General features: G+C 28.0%; 1 protein-coding gene across 2 annotated transcripts in view; it reads right to left on the reverse strand.

Annotated features, from left to right (window-relative positions):
• The window catches only part of LOC136086738 (solute carrier family 35 member F6-like), a 145425-nt gene that overhangs the window by 31602 nt on the left and 91957 nt on the right, over positions 1–21866 (reverse strand). The window lies entirely within an intron of this gene.

The raw sequence follows: 21866 nt of genomic DNA on the forward strand, positions 1-21866 counted from the left end.
AATCTCATGGTTATTTATTCATCCACCCAAAAGGTGGATGAATAAATAACTGAGGTTAAACTCTTTACACACAGTTACATATTATTAGCATAATAATAAAAACGTTTGTGAATTGCTCATACACATATGCACTTATATCTGTGGTATCTTGTTAATTTAGAAATATATATATATATATATATATTATATATATATATATATATATATGTGTGTGTGTGTGTGTATATGTATGTATGTATGTATGTATGTATATATATATATATATATATATATATATATATATATATATATATATATATATATATATATATATATATATATATATATATATATATATATATATATATATATATATGTGTGTGTGTGTGTGTGTGTGTGTATATGTATGTATGTATGTATATATATATATATATATATATATATATATATATATATATATATATATATATATATACATACATACATACATACATACATACATACATATACACACACACACACATATATAAATATATATATATATATATATATATATATATATATATATATATATATATATATATATATATATATATATATATATGTGTGTGTGTGTGTATATGTATGTATGTATGTATGTATGTATGTATATATATATATATATATATATATATATATATATATATATATATATATATATATAAATATATATGTATATATACATATATATGTATATATATATATATTTATATATATGTATGTATATATATATATATACACTGCCGCTCACGGAAGTTAGGACAGTGGAGATTTTTTCGAAAAAGCAAAATTAATATATAATATTATTAAAAATTATATTTTTTATACATTTTCAATATAAAATATATTATTAGTTAGTTTTATGTAATAAAAATGTACGAAAACCATTATATTAATTAAATTTTTTTTTCGTCAAAAAAACTACCCTTTGATTTAATAACTGCTTTAACTATTTTCGGCATTCTTTCAATTAATTTTCTAATTGTTTCTTTTTGAATATTATTCCATTCCTGTTCTATAATGTTCCATAAATGAGATTTTGATGTTGGACATACAGTTCTAATTTTTCTATCCAGTTCATCCCATAGTAACTCAATGGGGTTGAGGTCTGGGCTTTGGGGAGGCCAGGTCATTACACGTAATACATTTTCAGCTTTTTTGATTCTAAATAATTTCTACGTAACAATGCAGTATGTTTAGGGTCATTATCATGCATCAGAATAAAATTATCTCCGATTAATCGAAGTCCCGAAGGGATTGCACTTGTTTCCAGGATATATCTCTATAATGTTCTGCTCTCATTATACCATCGATTTTAAGCAAATATCCCACTCCATCCAGAGAGAAACAACCCCAAACTATCACAGAGCCTTCACCATATTTTACTGTTGGAACCAGACATTGTGTTAGCATTTTTTCTTCAGCAGATCTATTAACGTAAACTCTTCGCTTATTTCCGAAAACTTCAAATTTTGACTCATCGGTCCAGAGTACTTGTTTCCATTCATCCATCGTCCAATTTTTGTGGCGCTATGCCCAACGGAATCTCTTCTGCCGATTAACTTTTCGTAGATATGGTTTTCGGATAGCAACACGACCATGCAAATTAGCTTTTTGCAATCTTCGTTTGATTGTACTGACAGAAACTTTTTTTTTCTCAATCACAGTTGAAAATAGCTGTTATTTGTGGAGCAGTTAACATTCTATTACGCTTACTGATGATTTTTATACGTCGGTCATCAGTTTTTGTTGTTATGCGAGAAGGACCTGGACGATTTCTGTCTTCCAAACTTCCAGATTCTCGATATCGACGAATCGTATAGCTAACTGTTGATTTACTCAGATTTAATTTTTCAGCTATTTTTCTAACTGTATAGCCTTCTTGAAGCAAAGTGAGTATTCCTGTCCTTTTTTTCAACACTTATTGGCTTACCTTAAGGCATATTTTTTTCAATATTTTGAATTTACATTAAAAAAATAATTTTTAATTTTACCTTTGAACTTCTGCACTTGAAATTTTTAAAACACTAACACAAAATACACAAAATATCTGCAAAAACATAGTAAACAATAGAAATACTTGTTAAATGACAAACTTAAAAGATTTGAGTTGATAATGTAAAATACAGGTTCATACATGACCTTTAATATGTTTCTGCGTTCTCTGTTTATTTATTTAAAATGATAAGACTTTTACTTGTGAGTACAATTTATGTTATTTTAAATGTTAGTTATTTTAATATATTTACATTAAAATAACTTAATTTAGAATTTTTTTGATGCAAATTTTATTTAACTTGATTTATTTTTATATAAACATAAATTTTACTAATATAAGTAAATAATTTTATAACGTAATTATATTTTAATATTGTTCTTTTGAAAAAATATTTTTTGTCCTAACTTCCGTGAGCGGCAATGTATATATATATGAACATATATATATATATATATATATATATATATATATATATATATATATATATATATATATATATATATATGTCAGGGGCGGTTTATAAATGAAGCATTTAAGGCACGTGCACATAATTTAAAAAGGCACGTTTTTTCACTTGAAGTATCTATTAAAATGTACCATTTGAAAGAAAGAACAAGAAAGCAAGAACAATTTCTGTAATAGTATATGTTCCTTTTAATGCACATCAGGAACCCCTCCCCCCTCGTACGAACCTGTACGTTTTTGAAGAACCATCATCCCTTTCTCCGCATACGTACACTTAATTTTTTTCAAAATAATGCCCCCTTCTCCTAAAACACATAAATATTTTGCAATAAAACATTAAAAACAAAAAAAAAACATTCAGTTTATTTGAACTTTCTCTGTTTCTAATTAAGACTTAAAATGTTACTTATTGTACTTATTTAAATCTTAAAATGTTACAACATATTTAAAAATTTCGAGAGAAATGAAGATAACAAGTTTGCATACTGTAATTTAAAAAAAAAAAGAAATTAAAAAAAGTTTGCTCTTGTTTGAGTCCTTTTGCTTCTCATCTCGCTACCAATCAATTTACGTTGCGAAAAATAAAAAATATTATTTGGAATGATTGTCGCTCGATTTCTTTTTTCACTCCTCATTATTTATAAACAAATTAAAAAAAAAAGTTGCGACTAAAGTCAGAAAAAGAACATAAATACGGATTAGTTACACACGTGAAATTCAATGTTTGAAAAATAAATAATAAAATCAAGTTTAGAGAGCCAAATCGTGTACGTTCTCACTGTCTTTAAAACTCCCTCCCCCACTTGTAGTATTCGTACGCTTTTGGTAAACCCCTCCTTCCCCATACCTGCAAACGTACTTTATGGATGGCCCCTTACGAAACTCCGTAACAACCATAAATTGACTCAGTTGAGAGTTAAAATTCACTGCAGTGACTTCCACGATAGCAGATGCTTTTTACAACGGCAAAACAAAAAACAAACAAAATTAATGAACGATACAGAATCCAAAGATCCAAGACTGATAAAGTTAAACAGATAAATATAAAGAAAAGTATAGAAAAGTAAAGAAAATTTTTTTTATTGGTACTTCTTGTTGTTAACATTTATTGTTGTTAGTTTACTTTATTACATTAAATGTTTTATTTATAATGTTTATTTTTTTTGTAAGTTTTTGTTTGTTGTAAGTTCCTTTGTTTTGTAAAGTGTTTTTTTTTTTTTTTAAATGTTTTTTGTTTATTTCAGTTAATATTTTTTTTATTTGTTTATTATTTTTGCAATATATTTTGATTATTAAATTAAAACATGATTATTATATTTACAATAGTCGTTTTTATGTCATCGTTAGTAGTTACGCTTTGTCAGTTTATTACTGTTAGTAATTGTTGCTGCATGAAAGTTAATATTGATTTATTTTAATCATTATAATTTATTTTTTGTTGTTATGATATTCTCGCTATTAACTATTTATTTAATATTGCAATTATGTATGTGTTGAATTTATTATTATCATATGTGTGTATTGTAATTATTATTTTTTGGGGTTACATTACTCATATTAAATTAATGTCTTTAATTATGTATAATATACTATGTATTATTTTTATTATTATTTTCATTTTTATCTAATATTATGTTGTCATTAATATCAGATGTTTACTTCACATTAGTTTATTACAATTTATAAATGACTATGAATTGTAACAACTTTTATATTCAAAAGTATACATTGATAGATTGATCGATTGATTGAGAACAATAACTTTTCTTGAAGACTTTCTCTGCCTGTAGGCTGTGTATGATAATTATTCAATGTCTCGATGAATATATGAGACTGAACTGTAAAACAAAAAAAGCCCTCAATAAAAATGGCCGAGAAAAAATGAGATGCAGCGTGCTTAATTAAAATGCTTTTTTCTATTGTAAAACAATTCAGAAACAGAAAAGTACTGTCAATACAATGCCGTTTTGATTTATACTGTACTGTTTGGACAGTAGTATAAATCAAAACGGTATTGTAATTCTTCATTAATCACACAACATCATAAATTAACTGGTAAGAATTCTGACCGTACCTGGGTTTGCTATTCACCAACGAATAGACATGTTTATTATTTCAAGTATAAGCCCAGACGGCACAACTCGTTTAAAAGTTACGCGTGGTTTCTGTTGCGTGTTTAAAACTCCCGAAAACACTAAGAATAACACGTGTCAAGAATAGGGTTTTGATTCCGTGAAATTAACTACTATATTTTACCAAAAAAACCAGTTTGGATATTAAGTTTTTAGTGATGGTTTTTCAGTTACAAAAATGGAGTATTAAATTATCAGAAGTTTTCGCAACGAATATATATATATATATATATATATATATATATATTTGTATCTGTGTATATGTATATGTGTGTTTATTTCTGAGATTATTTTATATATATATATATATATATATATATATATATATATATATATATATAATACATTTTTTGTGTTAATAGTATTATTGTTATTACTATTAGTATTGTTATTATTGTTATATGTTTGAAAGTACTAGTGTTGTTCCTATATAAATGTGTGTGTACTAAATGCTATAGGATATCCTATTAATAATAATTATTTAACAAAAATGAAAAGAACAAGTTCAGCATAGTAGAAAGAATATATGAAAAAATATCGATCAGCCTTAGCTGAAAATTTTTTTCCTGAATGTTTAAATTTGTCTTCGAGCTGCGAGGCTGCACCAATATACTACCTATGCTTCATCGAATAAACTTTCTCTACCAATATTGACAGTAAAATCTAGTAATACTTTGTTGCAAAATACTGTCCGTAAGTAACTTTACTTATCTGTAAATCAATTTTTTATATTTGAAAATTATTATGTAAATTAATTTTTAATTGTTTGAGAAGATACAAAAATGAGTCAGCAGTATAAAAAATATGGCATGAGCCGAAGCCAGCAAGAAAATTTCTTGCATAGTCTATCTGATTGCAGAAATTATATTTTTTTTTGCTGATAAAGGTAAGGGTCTATTATCAAGCAGACTATGGCTAGTGATATGCATTAGCACATACTGAACTTTTTTTGTTTTGTTTGTGTGTATATATATATATATATATATATATATATATATATATATATATATATATATATATATATATATATATATATATATATATATATATATATATAACATTTTTAAACCAGAATATGTGGGTTTTAAAAAGCAACAAAACATAAATTGAAAAGATTCTACTATAAGTCTTCTACTTACTTATAATCTACTAAAATAATCTTAATAATTCTACTAAAAGTCAACTACTAAGTTTTTCACATATTCAACGAAAAAGAGAATGAGAAAAAATATTAATGGTGGTACAACTGTTAATGAAAATACTTGTATTGAAACTCTAGTTATTTATCTTTAACTTCAAAAAATTTAAAATGACTCTAATATTTCTGGTAAATTTTGTTTTTGCAAATTTTATTTTTTAGGAGTTTTACCATTATCACATAATCTAGATAAAGACAATATATTTATAGAAGACTTCAGAAACTTAATGAAGACAATAATATTAATGTTGATTAAGGTAGGTGACTATTAATGAACAGGGGGCATGTGTGCATATAGTTTTTTTAAACATTATGTATAACTTATATTTATATTTATTACCTATATTTGAGTGTATATTAGTCTAATTAATCTTAAAACAGGATATTTGCACTTTAACAAGCAACAAAATCTAAATGAGATGGTTTCGAATCAACCTTTAAAGATTTCTATATTTATAAAGAAAAATTAATAAAGTGAGGATTTGCATCCTGGTACAAATGCTAATGAAAATACTTGTGAATACTCGGGCTTCTGGGTCCTTCCAAAGTAATAACTTATTTGCATTTAATTTAAAAGTTTCTAATATTTAAAAAGTACAATAGTATATTTGATGAATTATGTTTCTTAATGGGTTTCATAAATTCTTAAAGGGTTTCATAAATTCTTAAAGGGCGTCTCTTATTTAGTAGGTGGCTCTAACAAACAATTTGAAAAGAAGAATGAAGGGTCAATTCCGTTTAAATGTACAGACACAAACAAGCGTGATTAATAAGGAAAAAAGCAATTTCACTCTTCCATCGAATCATCACTCTGGTTTTTTCAAACAGCATTTTTTATAGTGCATTTATTTAGGTACAATACAAAACAATAGACTAAGATAATCATTTATTTTGTTATTTATTATAAAACTTGTTTTTTTTTAAATAGATTACGGCGAATCATGAAAAACCATTACCAATACAGATCGACCAAAAAATCAGACAAACGAAACCTCTCCCATGGATGATGCCATGTTTTAGACCATTAAAAGAAATTTTGAAATTACTGCAATAGTTTTTAGATAAAGATTTGAATAAAATTAAATTTGAACAGGTTACCTCAATTGAGGAATTAGTAAAGTTCGAGACCCGACCTTTTAAGAAAAATTAAAAAGAACATTTTATGCTACTGGAATTGTTTGTAAAAATGCGAAAGCGTATTGTTATACGATTTTAGATTTTATAATGACGTAAGAGGCAATCAATCGAAATTAAATATTATGTATGGTAACCATGTGCCAAGCGTCTTTTATTAGCTTATTTTTAATGATTTGGTTTTTTATTTCTTTGTTTATTTTTTCTTTGTAGTATTATTGTAAAATAATTTACCTTAAAAAACAAAAATAAAACAACAAAATTGTCGTAAATATAATGTAGTATATATAAAAAAAGGTTTACATGTTTAAAGCTATAAACGTGTCTAACAAAACCTACGTATTTTTGGTTTATCATTAAACCGTGCTGAACAGCTTCAGACATAAGTTTGGAAAACTTATGCCTGAACTAACTTAAATATGGCATTAAATAAAGTTTCCGTTCGGAAACTTTATTTAATGCCATAAGTCCGTTTTAAACTATAGAAAACACGAATTTAAAACCTCATAAAACACGAGTTTAAAACCTCAAAAACACGTACTTAAAACATAAAAAAACTCGTGTTTGAAACCTTAGAAAACACGTGTAAAACTCCAGTTAAACTTCCCGTGAAATCCACGTGTTTTTGGTTTACGCCTGGATCGTAACAAACACGTGTTTATACGGGTTTTAATTCCGAGATTAAAACCAGATGTGCCGTCTGGGAGCTTTTACTATCGGATATGAAAAAAAATTCTTCTTTTACACAAGGGTTTAATTATTGGAAAAACGGACAAGGTGATGTCGAGCTACATGAAAATAGTGAAAGTCATATATCAGCTTGTTTAGCATTTGCAAAGTGACGCGGTGTGATTGGTTATGTTGATAAGGAACAGGAAAAACCAATCTCATATGATTCTAAGTATTGGTTGTCTATTCTTCGGCGGACAAAGAGAAACTTGGTTCTGTATACAATGGAAACTTTAAGGCCATCCCCGAGCTATTAGCTCTTTATGGTCCTTCTTTAGCTGCACTTATTGTTAAGCAAGGTGACCAAGGTCGGTGCAAAATATAATACTTATTTTATACTGTCAGTGATGAACTCATTAGCTTGATGGGTCAAAAAGTACTTTTGTTTACTGGTGATGAAATACAAAAAGCAAAGTAATATAGTGTGTCAATTGATAAAGGTGAAACAGTTGGGCGTTTTTTGACATTCATTAAGTTTGAAAATCACACTGGAATTGGATTATCAAATGCATTACTGGAGTTCTTAGAGAAAAACGATATTAACATTGGTAACGATATTATCATGGTAAGATGTATGATAATGCATCGAATATATTTGGATGTTACAATAGTGTTAAGGCTCATATTTTATCTGTTTGTGAATAGGTTATTTACACACCTTGCTTTGCTCATTCATTAAATTTAATTGGCTAAAATGATGTTGGTTATTGTAGTGCAGCAGTTGGTCTTTTTGATTTTGTGCAACGGATCTAAACATTCTTTCGTGTCTCCACTCATTGAAGGACAATCCTCACAAAAGCGCTAGCCAATGACAAGACACCAGTGACTAAATCAGACACACGTTGGTTAACATATGCTGATGCAACAAGTTCTTTGCAGAAAGGTTACAATAATATAATAGCTCTAGATACGATTGCAGCTGATGAATGTCAAAAAGGTGAAATTTGAAAGGAGGCGATTGGACTAGCAAAACGTCTTGAAGAACTGGAAAATGGTACTTTAACTGACTTTTCGGGACACAATACTTCAAAGATTCAATAAAAAAAGTCCAGCTTTAAAAGGTGTCACTTTAGATTTGAATAAAGCTGTTGGACTGTTGCATTCATTGTCTGAGTACGTTCAATCGTTAAGATGTACAATAAAATTGGATCAACTTGAGAAACTTTGAAAAGAGTTGTCCAAATGTGAAGTATATAAAAAACTAGTCAAAAGAGTCAGAATAAGAAAGCAACTTTTGGTGAAGGTACTTCTGAATAAGTTCTCCTGCTTGCAAATGATAAATTTCGAGTTAATGTGCTAATCGCTATTTTCTATCAATAAAAAGTAGCATTGGCTCATAGATCTGTCGCATATTCAGATGTGGCCATCAGACTTGGGTTCATGTACAACTCTCAAACATTGACTTGTATGAAAGTGATAAAACATTGATGTATTATCACTTCCAGCTATGATACTTTAACAGCACTCCAATGACATTGAAATCAGATTGGAAGAGAAAATGACTCAATATCAGAATTACAAAGTCACACACATGAAACCTGATGATACAAAACAAGCAAGGAGTTGTTGATGTACCACATTTTGCTCAATCATAGTTTGGTAGAAACTTTTCCGAATGTTGCAGTAGATCATCCAGATCATATTATAAAAATCTGGAAAGTTGTTTGGGTGAAATATACGGAAAAAATCTGGAATATATTTTTCTCTTAATTTTATTTTAGGTTAGTTGTATCTAATTTTTTTTCAAACATTTCTTAGTTTTGTATGAGTGATGAGTGAAAAAGCTTAAAAGAGAAATATATTACAAAAGCATATACCTAAACATGTATGTATGAAAAACATTTTGGATATCTGGAAAAAGTGAAAATTAAAAAAAAATATCTGTAATTCTGAAAATATCTGGAAAAAGATAATTCCTGTGCAGTAGGTTTTAAAATTTACCCCAGCCTAATGGTGGCAAATTGCACAGGAGAAAGAAGTTTCTCGCAATTAAGGCATATAAAAAATGGATGCCGTACTAGAATTAATCAAGAGCTGCTCGACATGCTTTCTTTGATACATATTGAAAGTGAGGTGACCAGAAAACTCTCATTTGCTGACACTGCTGAACAATTTGCCAGACAAAAATCCGGAAAATTTTACTTTTTCTTTAGTCAAAATGTCCCCAAAATTATTTGTGCTTCTGGCTGCAGAATATAAATATATATATATATATATATATATATATATATATATATATTTATGTATATATACGTTATGTATGCATATATATATATATATTTTATGTTATTCACCTCCTCAAGGCCGAGAAGGCCGCTACAGACGAGGAGGCTACTTAGTAGTGGTTATAACTCTTTCTCAACTCTACAACTCCGAAACACGAACCTTGATCTACAAGGCCGCTGCGCAGAGAAACAAGTTGAGCGCGGTACTATCAGGGACGTGATGGGGATCGAACTCGGAATCTCTCGCTTATGATGCGAGCGCTTTACCACTACACCACTACCGCATATATATATATATATATATATATATATATATATATATATATATATATATATATATATATATATATATATATATATATATATATATATATATACAGTATCGGACAAAACATGGTGGACAAACTCAAATTTAGAATAAAAGTTGATCAAAAACTAAAAAAAACTAGTAAAACAATTGAACATATTATTTTTTATATAGTTTATTATGTTGTTAGCAAAATTAAAAACTTTTGAATCATACTAAAAATCACTAAAAAAGTTTTATAACACATTTTCCCTAACAAACTACATTTTTCTTTGGACAAAACAAGGTGGACATTCAAAAAATCGACTGAAAATTCAAATAATTTTAAAACTTAACTTATTATTTTTCGAAAAACTTCAAAAAATTAACTTAATATTTGGTTAGACCTCCTCGACATTTAATTACTGCTTTCATTCTTTGAGGCATAGACTCAATTAATGAGTCAACAATTCTCATATCAATCTCTCGCCAGGCCTTCTTGACTTGTTCAAATAATTCCTCACTAGTCATCACATTTGTACGCTCAATCTTTTTGCCAATTATTTCCTAGATATTTTTTATGAGATTCAGTCTGGGCTTTGTGCAGGTCACTTCATTATGGTGATATTCTTGTCCTTGAACCATTGTTTTACAATGTTAAAAAAAATCCATTTTAGAGGCATCTCCTATTCAGCATGTGAAAACATTATCTTCCATTATATCTTTGTAGACAAAACGGTCCACAATACCATTAATTTTGTGAATAGAACTAGTTCCTAGTGATGAGAAACATCCACAAACCATAGCAGACGTTCCATGCTTAACACTCTTCTTGGTATATTTAGTATTGAATCTGGTGTTCTTTGGTCTCCTGACTCGCTTCTGACCGTCGCTTCCAAAAAGGTTATATTTTGATTCATCACTAAAAAGTTTGTTTTTCCACTGGTCTGCAGTCCAATTTTGGTGTGCTTTGGCAAACGCAAGTCTTAGCTTTCTATTTTTAAAAGAAGTTAGTGGTTTCTTGTCAGGCATTCGAGAAAACAACTTTGCTTCGTTAACTCTTTGTCGCACAATGCGATTAGAGATTTGTAGTTCAAGTTTTTCGGTTAATTTTGTGGATAACAAAAATGGATCTTTTTAAAGCTTTTTAACAATTATTCGATCTAGTCTTTGTGATGTTTTTCTTAGAGGTCCGCCCCGATGGTTTGTTTAATAGCTTCGTCTGCCCCGATGGTTTGTTTTATAGCAAGATCCAAATGATTTGACAGTTTTGTTTACAGTCAATTAAGGTATATTATATTTTCTACAAATTTCAGCTTGACGTTTTCCGCTTTTCAAATCTTTAATAATATTTTCAGGTAAAACACTTCCTAATTTGTCGTAAGCCATTTTAAGTTGCAATATACGCCATATATCACGAGTTAAATCTATTTTTAGTTAAATTGAAAAAATAATTGGTCAGATGTTCCAAAATCTATTTTATTATTTTAGATTAATGTTATGATAAAAGTGAAAACAAAAGAATATGGTAAATTGAATAAAGACAATGAAATCTTATAAATAAAGCGTCGTTTTGATTTGTCCACCTTGTTTTGTCCAAGGAAAAATGTAGTTTGTTGAGAAAAATGTGTTATAAATTTTTTTTTTTGATTCTTAGTATAACTAAAACATTTTAAATTTTGTTGAGAACATATTAAACTATTTAAAAAATAATATGTTTAATTGTTTTACTAGTTTTTTTTAGTTATTATCAACTTTTGTTCTAAATTTAAGTTTGTCCACCATGTTTTGTCCGATACTGTATATATATATATATATATATATATATATATATATATATATATATATATATATATATATATATATATATATATATATATATATATATATATATATATATATATGAGTAATGTCAAATAAAGTTATGAGTTTTCTTAATATAGGTTTAACAAATAAGCTTAGTTTCAGAAAGACCAATCTGATGACGATTCTGTGTGGTACAAAGTTATTATAATTCAGCAATTATAGCTAAATTTAAAGTTTTATCAAAGATTTATATTTTTTTTGATTTCTGCGGAGAAAATATGAATGCAATTTATCTCTTACATTTACTATGTTTTTTTTTTTTTTGCGTTCAAGACTGTTTGCCTGATTAGTATAGTGTAAAAGACCTTTAAAATCCAATCGAAAGTATATGAAAGCATGCTCCTGACAGGATAGAGGGAGGAGGACGCCAAAATTTCATTCTTAAATACGAACAAAAAGAAAGAAAAATAAGTTTTTAAAAATTACAATTTATATAAATTCTTTGAAAAAACATATTATTAAAAAGTTTGTACTTATTATTTGTACTTATTATTATATGAATTTTTTTTTCCTATTCGCGAGAAATATGAAAACATAAATTTTAACTTAAGGAAATAAAACAATTAAGTTGCCCAACAAGTATTTGTTAATGTACATTGCCCAAAAAGTATTTGTTAACGTACTTACATTGTGAATTTGCGTCTTTTAGACGTCCAAGAGTCTGAATTACGTCCTAAAAAGACGTCATTTGGCGTTGCCATTTAGAATCAGTTCTTAATAACACCGCAAAAACACGTCTTATTTATATCTTAAAAAGACATCCCTAATAAGTCCTATAAAGACGTTTTATGTCGTTGTTATTTAGAATCGGTCCTGAAAGTCCTGAAAGGACGTCTTTTTGACGTTATATAGACGTCGACGTGTCTACTAGGTTATGTGAAGTTTTTACATTATTAATTAGGCAAAACTGCGTAACTGACACAGTGAAGGGACAATATCTTAAATTAGAAAGACGTTAAATTCAGTTTTTTTTCCTTCAAAATAAATAAACGGTTTTGGGTTCTAATTACCTCTAACTATACGGAAAAAGTGAAATTTTCATATTATTTTTTCTGCCATTTACTATTGTATTGAAGTAAAGTATTGAAGTAAATAAGAAAAATATATAACAATGGTCGGTCTAGAATAGACTTACCGAGACCCGTACTTTACGGGTCTGGTCAGCTAGCTTTTAATATTAGAGAAAATTCCTCCGATACAAGTTTTAACTGTAGGGTATAGCAGGGTTAGATTTTGGTACATACAGCCCTCCCATAACTAAACTTGCTCCTGCCATTAACCAAACGAAGGTCATAAGAATAAAAGTTTATTTTAACGCTGGCGTTGAAAACTGCTGTTTCAATTTTAACCAGACAATAGTTATCGCAGTGTTTGACGTAGAAAAGTGAATACAGCAGTTGAGTGATAAACAATGCTCAATAAGTTAGTAACAAGAGTATAAAGTTGGGTTCGTCTTAAGTCTTTGGAGGGAGAAAGCTATTTATTATTTACTTGATTTTATATAACATAATAAAAGTTTTTGTTGAAGACAAAGTTTGTTTAAATAAACAGTTAGCTTATTGTTAAAAAAATAGAGATAAAAGGGGTAATACTAAACACATTTTTGTAATTATTCTTTTTTTATTATAGTAAAATGATTTAAAAATTTTGTGTGTGTGTTTTTGTTGAAAAAAATGAGCTCTATCCGGATATGGAAAAATGATGTGTTGTAAAAATAATGTTGATATGTTGTAAAAATGATGTCTATCCGAATATGTAAAAGTTTGCGTAAATTGAGCTTGTGTAGGTTGAGTTTGTGGTAATTTAAATGTTTCAGCAATTTGTAATTTAGATTTATCAATTTTCTTTATATCAAGTAGAATAAACTAGTATGTTGAAACCTTCCAATTACTTGTAATTGCGTAAATACTTCACTAATGTTAAAAAGTTTCGATTGAAGCTGAACAAAACTTTCTTTTGATAAATTGCTGCATAATGTGCTTGGATAATGCTGTTCTAATAGTTAAACTATTAAACATCAAACTGATTTGACATGAAAATGGTTAAAGTATGTGGGAGGAGTGAGCTGCTAAACAATTAACTTGATATTATTCTCAATGCACGTTAGTGCAACTTGATACGTTACATGAGTATCGTGACCATTTAATACTACCACATGTGTACCTTGAGCTTTTTTAGTTGTTGGTATAAATAACTTATTCAGCCATTGCATAAGTTAATTATCTTCCATTCATGCTGACAATGAAGTTGTAAATTCAGCGTTTGACGGACCACCTAAACACCAACTGCTGTATAGACGCTGTTACGACTTAAATATTATAAATGGAGGAAATGCGGTTCCAGCTGCATTGATACAACTACTAACTGTACAATTTATTTTTTCATTTTTAACAATCAATTTTAATAGACGTATAGCACCATGTCTGCAAAACATTGATTGCCTGCCTCAGTCACCAGAAAACCCGATTTTGTCAATCTTTTACTTTAACTAAAGAAGAGCGTTTTTTAAATACTAACTTATATTAATTACGTTTTTTAAATTTTAAACTACTTTATAAACATTAACTTACTTTATTCTGCCATGATAATAAAGAACACAGTATCTGTAAAATATACATCTTACTACATTTTTTAGCTAACTAAACCAAGTAAAAGGAGTACATTACAAATTGTGCAAGATCAGTATTTTACAGATTAGTTATAACAAAGTTATAAAGTTATAACAAGGGTAAAAATTAAATATTAAAGAGAAATTTGTTCTTCAAAGCAAGATCTATAATTACTTAATTAAAAAACAAAACAAAAAAAAAACCAAAGTCACAATACATATCACATTGTTCTAATATATATATATATATATATATATATATATATATATATATATATATATATATATATAATATATATATACACTGAGTCATATTCGTTTAGACGCATCAATTTTTTTCTCTTTATCTTAATTTTTTTCTATGTATTGTCAACTGATATGCATGCAAGTTATTATCAAAATAATTGTTGTGTTGTGGGCTAATAAAAATCACAAACAATTTTTTTCAATGTGTCTTTATTAACATGGGAGTATGTTTGATATACAAAGTACATTTTTTAATTGGAATATATCTATAGACGCAGTCATATGATGGAAATTAGTAATGCGTATGTCCTCCATTACACTGGATCACCTAAAAAATTCTGCCTTTCATTGACTCCACTAGTCGTTGAAGTGTAGTTTGATCCAACTCGGACCATGCTTCAAGGATTTTACACTTTAACTCAGTAACAGTTTTAAATTGGTGTCCGGCTGCTTTAGCGTCATAAACTTTTTTTAATAGCATTCCCCACACGTTCTCGATTGGATTTAAGTCCGGGCTACAAGCTGGTCATTCGAGAACCGGGATGTTGTGGTCTTTAAACCATTTCATAGAATGCCTAGATGTGTGAATTGCAGCATTATCTTGCTAAAATATAGCATTATCGTCCATGTTTTCATCCATATAAGTTATGAGAACATCATCCAACATTTCTGTATACTTTATCAAGTTCATTTTAGGTAAACCACAACACAGAGTCAACTTTCCTGAATAAGAAAATCCACCCCAAACCATTTAATTTCCTCCTCCATAATTTCGTTTTGTTTGTGGGTCATTTATTCCTCTTAGATCATGTCAATAACATCTGTAAGAGTCCGGACCATCAAAATTGAAATTTTTTTCATCTGAAAATATTACGCTTGCCACACATGAGTCCAATGCATATGGTTTTTAGCAAACTGTAATCTAGCAATTTTATGGTGTTTTTTTAACATTGGTTTTTGGTGTGGTTTCTTCCACTTTACGTTTGGTGTTGTACGTAGAATATGTGCAACAGGTTTATTGGTGACAGGCAATAACAATTTATCTTTTATTTGTGTTGCATTCAATTTATTTTTGGTTGCTTCTAAGCGAATTCGATTAATTTGCCGATTTGGTAATACTTTGTTGCCATTTGTTGCTTTTTTTACACCGTAATTGTCACCTTTTGCAATGTAGTTTCGTACAACATGGTCAGATCTTCCAATTTTTCTTGCTATTTCTTGTATAGAAAGTGCTGGTGAGATTTCTGAGCCACGATATAAATTAATTTGTATTTTTTCAGCATCTGTCAAATACTTTACTTTAGGCATTTCGTAAAATGCAATAAAAGTGATACTGGCAGAGCAAAAGTTCAAATTACACTAAAAATTATCAATTTATTTGTGTAAAAGTGATTAAAAATCAATAATTACCGTTATTAACCTGATTGCGTCTATGATATACTCCAATTAAAAAATGTGCTTTTGTATATCAAACATACTCTCATGTTAATAAAGACACATAGTAAAAATTTTTTTGTGGTTTTTATTAGCCCACAACACAACAATGATTTTGATAATAACTTGCATGCATATCAGTTGACAATACATAGAAAAAAATTAAGATAAAGAGAAAAAAATTGATGCGTCTAAACGAATATGCCTCAGTGTATATATATATATATATATATATATTATGTATATATGTATTTTATATATATATGTATTTTATATATATATATATATATATATATATATATATATATATATATATATATATATATATATATATATATATATATATATATATATAAATATATAAATATATAAATATATATACATAAATATATATATATATATATATATATATATATATATATATATATAAATATATATATAAATATATATATATATATATATATATATATATATATATATATATATATATATATATATATATATATATATATATATATATATATGTATATATATATATATATATATATATATATATATATATATATATATATATATATATATATATATATATATATATAAAACAGACAAACATTAACACCATTGCTCAAATAACATCTGGTAAAAACACCTTACAAGGTGTAGCCAAGCAACACAATCATTGTAAAATAAAAATCAAAAGGCTGCCGAACCGAACGTTATTGTGGTTGGTCTAACAAATTTGAATGATATTGACGAGAAAAAAGTTTTTTAAACATGTTGCAATCGACGCGCAAAATGTAATTGAAACTTTTGATGTTGATATTCAAATTCTTAACACAAATAATACAGAACAAGTTTAGAGAATTATTAATTACAAAGAATCATTTTTTCTAGGTAGTATTTACCGACCACATGATGAGAATAACGAAGTCTCAACAGTAATAGAAACAATAAAAACGGAGAGAAACTCGTTAACTAGCCTTAATTGTTCAGCCATGCTGCTCTATGGCAATTTTAGCTTAAGTCAACTGATGCGAATAGTGCTACGGTCAGTATGTACTTGGCGAACACTTTACTGACTTTCAGTATGAGTTTCAGTCATACCTAAGCAAATTGTTTTTCACTCAAATGGTTACTTTCCCAACACTTTCAGTATGAGTTTCAGTCATACCTAAGCAAATTGTTTTTCACTCAAATGGTTACTTTCCCAACATATCAAACAAATAGAAATTTACCAACAAAAAATACAATCCTGATCGAGTCATCTATGTGTCAGAAAGTGATTTTGGTTGTGGGTTGATCCCAATGATCAAACTCATTGTTTAATGAAAGGGTCTCTTGCTGTGACAAAGCATTATAAAACCAGCACAAAGGAAACAAGAATAATATGGAGTTAAGTGAACTACAAAGGGATTTCAACGCAAATCTCTGCATACAACTGGCAAGTGATATTTGAAGGTTTTTGTGCAAACGACAACTATGAGTTTCTTGTCAAAAAGCATATTGAAGCAGTCAACAAGTATATTTACTCCACATCAGTACCTTTTGTCACCAAAAAGGCATTTTAGGTTACACCCAAGGTAATCGAAGCTAGCCAACAGAAAAGGGTGCTGTGGCAAAAATATTTAACAGCAGGTAAGCAAACTTATAAATCTTTAAATGAATAATACAGTATTGCTAGCAAAAAAGATGTAAAGTTACTACTACTGCGGATCACCAAACAATATTTTCAACACTAAATGAATACTTTGAGTCAATTTTTGATATTGAACCATATGGTAACATGCCAGTCTTTGAAAACCGTACTAACAAAGTTTTATAAAAACGAACCTAAAAAGATGTCATAATAAAAACCTAGTTTAACATTTTTAATTTTGAAGGTTCTATAAATTAGGAATTTAATTAAACTTACCTTGTGTGAAAAAGAGATAAAATTACAAATGGAAGTATCAAGGCCTGAAAACGTTCTTTTATGAAAAATGGAAGTACAGAAGAAACTATTTACTTCCTGTAAATGGATGTCCAAGATAGAAATTTTAGTATCCTTTTCCTTTTCCATGGTAAAAGATTAAGTTATGTCTTTTATTGATAAAGTCAAGAAACGAGCATGCACAGTGCTGGTTTAATCCATGGACACACCGTTCACGTGCCGAAAGGCCAAGGAGTTCACAAGGCCAGATCATCTAAGTGAATTTTTGAAAGATATATAATTTGGATGAAAAAATATTTTTTCCTTCTATTCTTGATTTTCTGTCATATCCTAGAGATTTTTAATCTTTGCAATAACATCACATAACATATTGCAAACTAGACGTTTTTTAATGATTAAAATAAACTTACAAGTTTTGACAAGATAGTTAAGAAATTCTTTTATTTTTTTAATGTTATTTTGCTTTAAGTGCCCCAAGAAGTCCTTACGGTCTTATCACAGAGCACCGCGGAAGAGCATTTAAAGGAAGTTTATGCCTTCTTCCTTCCCTAGAGATGGCGTTGAACCACGGATCTCTAGCTTCTGAGGCAAGCGCACTAACCACTATGCTACAGCTGGTCAGTTTAATTAATAAATGATGCTAAAACAAAAACAACAAGTAGATATAATAAACAAGCTATTAATAAGAGGATAACAAAAAGAAAAGCATAATGAACTTAAAAAAAACAATGGAATAAAAATTGAAAATAATTTAAACAAAAGATAAAAAAGAATTACAAAAACGTTATAAAAATATAATTGAAAAAGATTGGGAATGTTTTAATGAGTCTTGAATTAATGCTTTTTTTTAAGTTTGCTTGTGAATAATATTTTATATAGGGAAGAGTGGGGAGAAGTGGGACATGTAAGTTTTTTTTCAGGGTAATTGCAATATCTTTTTTATTTGATGTATAAACTGAACCAGATAAGATTTTACGCTTAAAGCCTCTTCTTACGCATCAGGAATTTTAGGCTGTCCCACTTCTCCCGCATCCCAATTCTCCAAACTCTCCCTAATTACTTGCATTTGTTAGCCAAGCCTATCCTATCATGTTATATTTATAAAGTCTTATTCTAAGTTGTATTTATTTTCAGTAATAATGTTATACATTATACACAATAAACACAATACACACATATACACAAATGCTATTTATTTACGACTTTTATTTTTTAGTTGTTTTTTAAACTATTTGCTTTTTGTATAACCTTTTAATTTATTTCCAAAAGTTAAGTTCCTGTTTATTAAATTATTAATAATTTTTCTTTATGATGAGACATTCATCGTAAATATCAGTTTTTAAAAAGTGTTATTTATCTTAAGTGATAATGGGATTTAGTGTGCGGATTAGTTATTTATTTATAAATTATAATATATAATTAGGAATACTTATTTGAAAACTAAAAAGTAGCTGATGAAATAAAACGAGCGGGAAAGTCTATATGAATGTCCAGAAAAGAGAATACCCGGAGGAGCTCGTCTCATAGAAACAGAAAAAATGAAAAGAAAAAAGGAGATGAACTCATTTCCAAATTTCTAAAAATAATGATCTTTTTTACTCTTATTTAAGCAAAAGGCATAAATAATTTTTAAATTCTATTATCTATAATTGGGCATTTTATTTTTAAGTTACTAGAACGCAAATAAATCTAAAACATTCTTAAATTTTAACAGGTCAGGGAAAATCTCTCCCTTTATGCCAGTCATTTCCTTTTCCAGTTCATAATGAAACTAAAGGTAAAAATGCCTATATTTTGGTTCACAAATCACAGGAATTGTAGACGCAAAAGTGTTGATTCTCTACATAACTCAAATGACCCTCGTGATGACTATGATGAGCATAAATCAAATAGTAATCACAGCAACAATGATTTCAACGATCCTGCATATTGAAATCATGACAACTTAGAGTTTATTAAACATAATTTGGCAACCCAAAATATATATAGAAAAAATTGACCTCTCATCCTCAGAGTACTGTGATTCTCGAAGGCAAACTCCTTCGAGCTCATACTGACCTGTTCTTTAGAACAGAAAAGAACAGGAAAAAAATTATTACGCGATTGGACTCAGTCGTCAAAAAAAAAACCGGAAGCTTCTACTATGTACTTTGTTATTTTTTGGGAAAATCAAAGAGCACCATATGTGAAAAATGTGAGAATTCTGGAACTAGAAGCAAGCCAAAACCTCCCTTAATGATCATGAGCAGACCACAGAGAACTTTTGTACCATTGACGCATTCTTTTCAAAGTAAAGCAGTTAAAGGAAGGATAGATTTAGAGTTCACTAATCAATATATTATACTATATACAATATATTACATTAATGTATACAAATCAAACCATATTATATTCTTGGACATAGTTCATTTGACTTTTTAGCCTCTTATATGCATTTTATTATATAGTTATGAAGTTTTGTAAAGTCACATATAATGAGTTTTTTTTAGCTATTTACATTAATGTAAATGTATAATATAGCCATAAATTAAGACAAAAGTAGTGTTTAGTGAACTCTATATTCATTCAGAAAAAAAATTGAATACTCAGGTCGGAGAACAATTTCAAGATACGACTTTTTTTTTTTAAAAAAAAAGTAAAAATTAATAAAATGTCACACTCAGAGTTTTAGAAAAAGAGTTTTGAAAACGAGTTTAGAAAAAGAGTTTTGGAAACAGAGTTTTAAAAAAGTAGTTTAAAAAAAAAGTTTTGAAAATATTAACAAATAACGCTTTTTACAATAAGCAAATGTAGCAGAGAATCACAGATTTTTATATACTAAAACATCTTTAACTTGATTTTATTATTTAAGCCCGTCACCATTTACAAATTAGTAATTTAAAAATTTGACACTGCACTTGCGTATAATAACTTGGCACATCTAAAAGACCGTGTCAAAAGAACTTTTTCTTCAAATTTATTGTCTTGGAGATAATAATTACAAAAAATTTATAGACAAAAGAACGGTCTGCAACAAATAAAACCTTTTTACAAGTGTGAGCAGCACCGATTTACGATACTAACAATCATTATTGATAACTTAAGAACGAGCGCGCTTAACCACGCTCGTTACCAGTGTATTTTAGTTTTATGAGAATGAAATATCGTGCCGGGTGCCAGAAAACTATAGAAATATACTATTTGATTTAGAGGCGACAAAAAGGAATAAAATTTTTCAATTTTAGAAGGTTATTTAACGATTGCGTTTGTTATAAAAAAAAAACAGATGTTTATTTTAAAGAAAATTTTCTTTAAAATAAACATCTTTTTTTTATAACAAGCGCAATTTAAATTTATATATAATTGCTATACATGGTCATTTTTTTTCATCTAATATGTTCTATAAAACTTTCAGATTACATAAAGCCATATTAAAAGTGCTAGAAAATCTAATAATTATTATTCTCAGTGATGTAACTATTTAATTTTTTATTAATTAATAACACAAACTAAAAACTTTTAATAATAAATGTGTCAACTTTATTACTTTATGTTTACAACAAACTTTGTTTTTAGTATTTATAATAATATTAATTTAATAATTATACATTTTTTAT

The sequence above is a fragment of the Hydra vulgaris genome, chromosome 11, assembly GCF_038396675.1.
Source record: "Hydra vulgaris chromosome 11, alternate assembly HydraT2T_AEP".
In the NCBI taxonomy this organism is placed as follows: Eukaryota; Metazoa; Cnidaria; class Hydrozoa; order Anthoathecata; family Hydridae; genus Hydra; species Hydra vulgaris.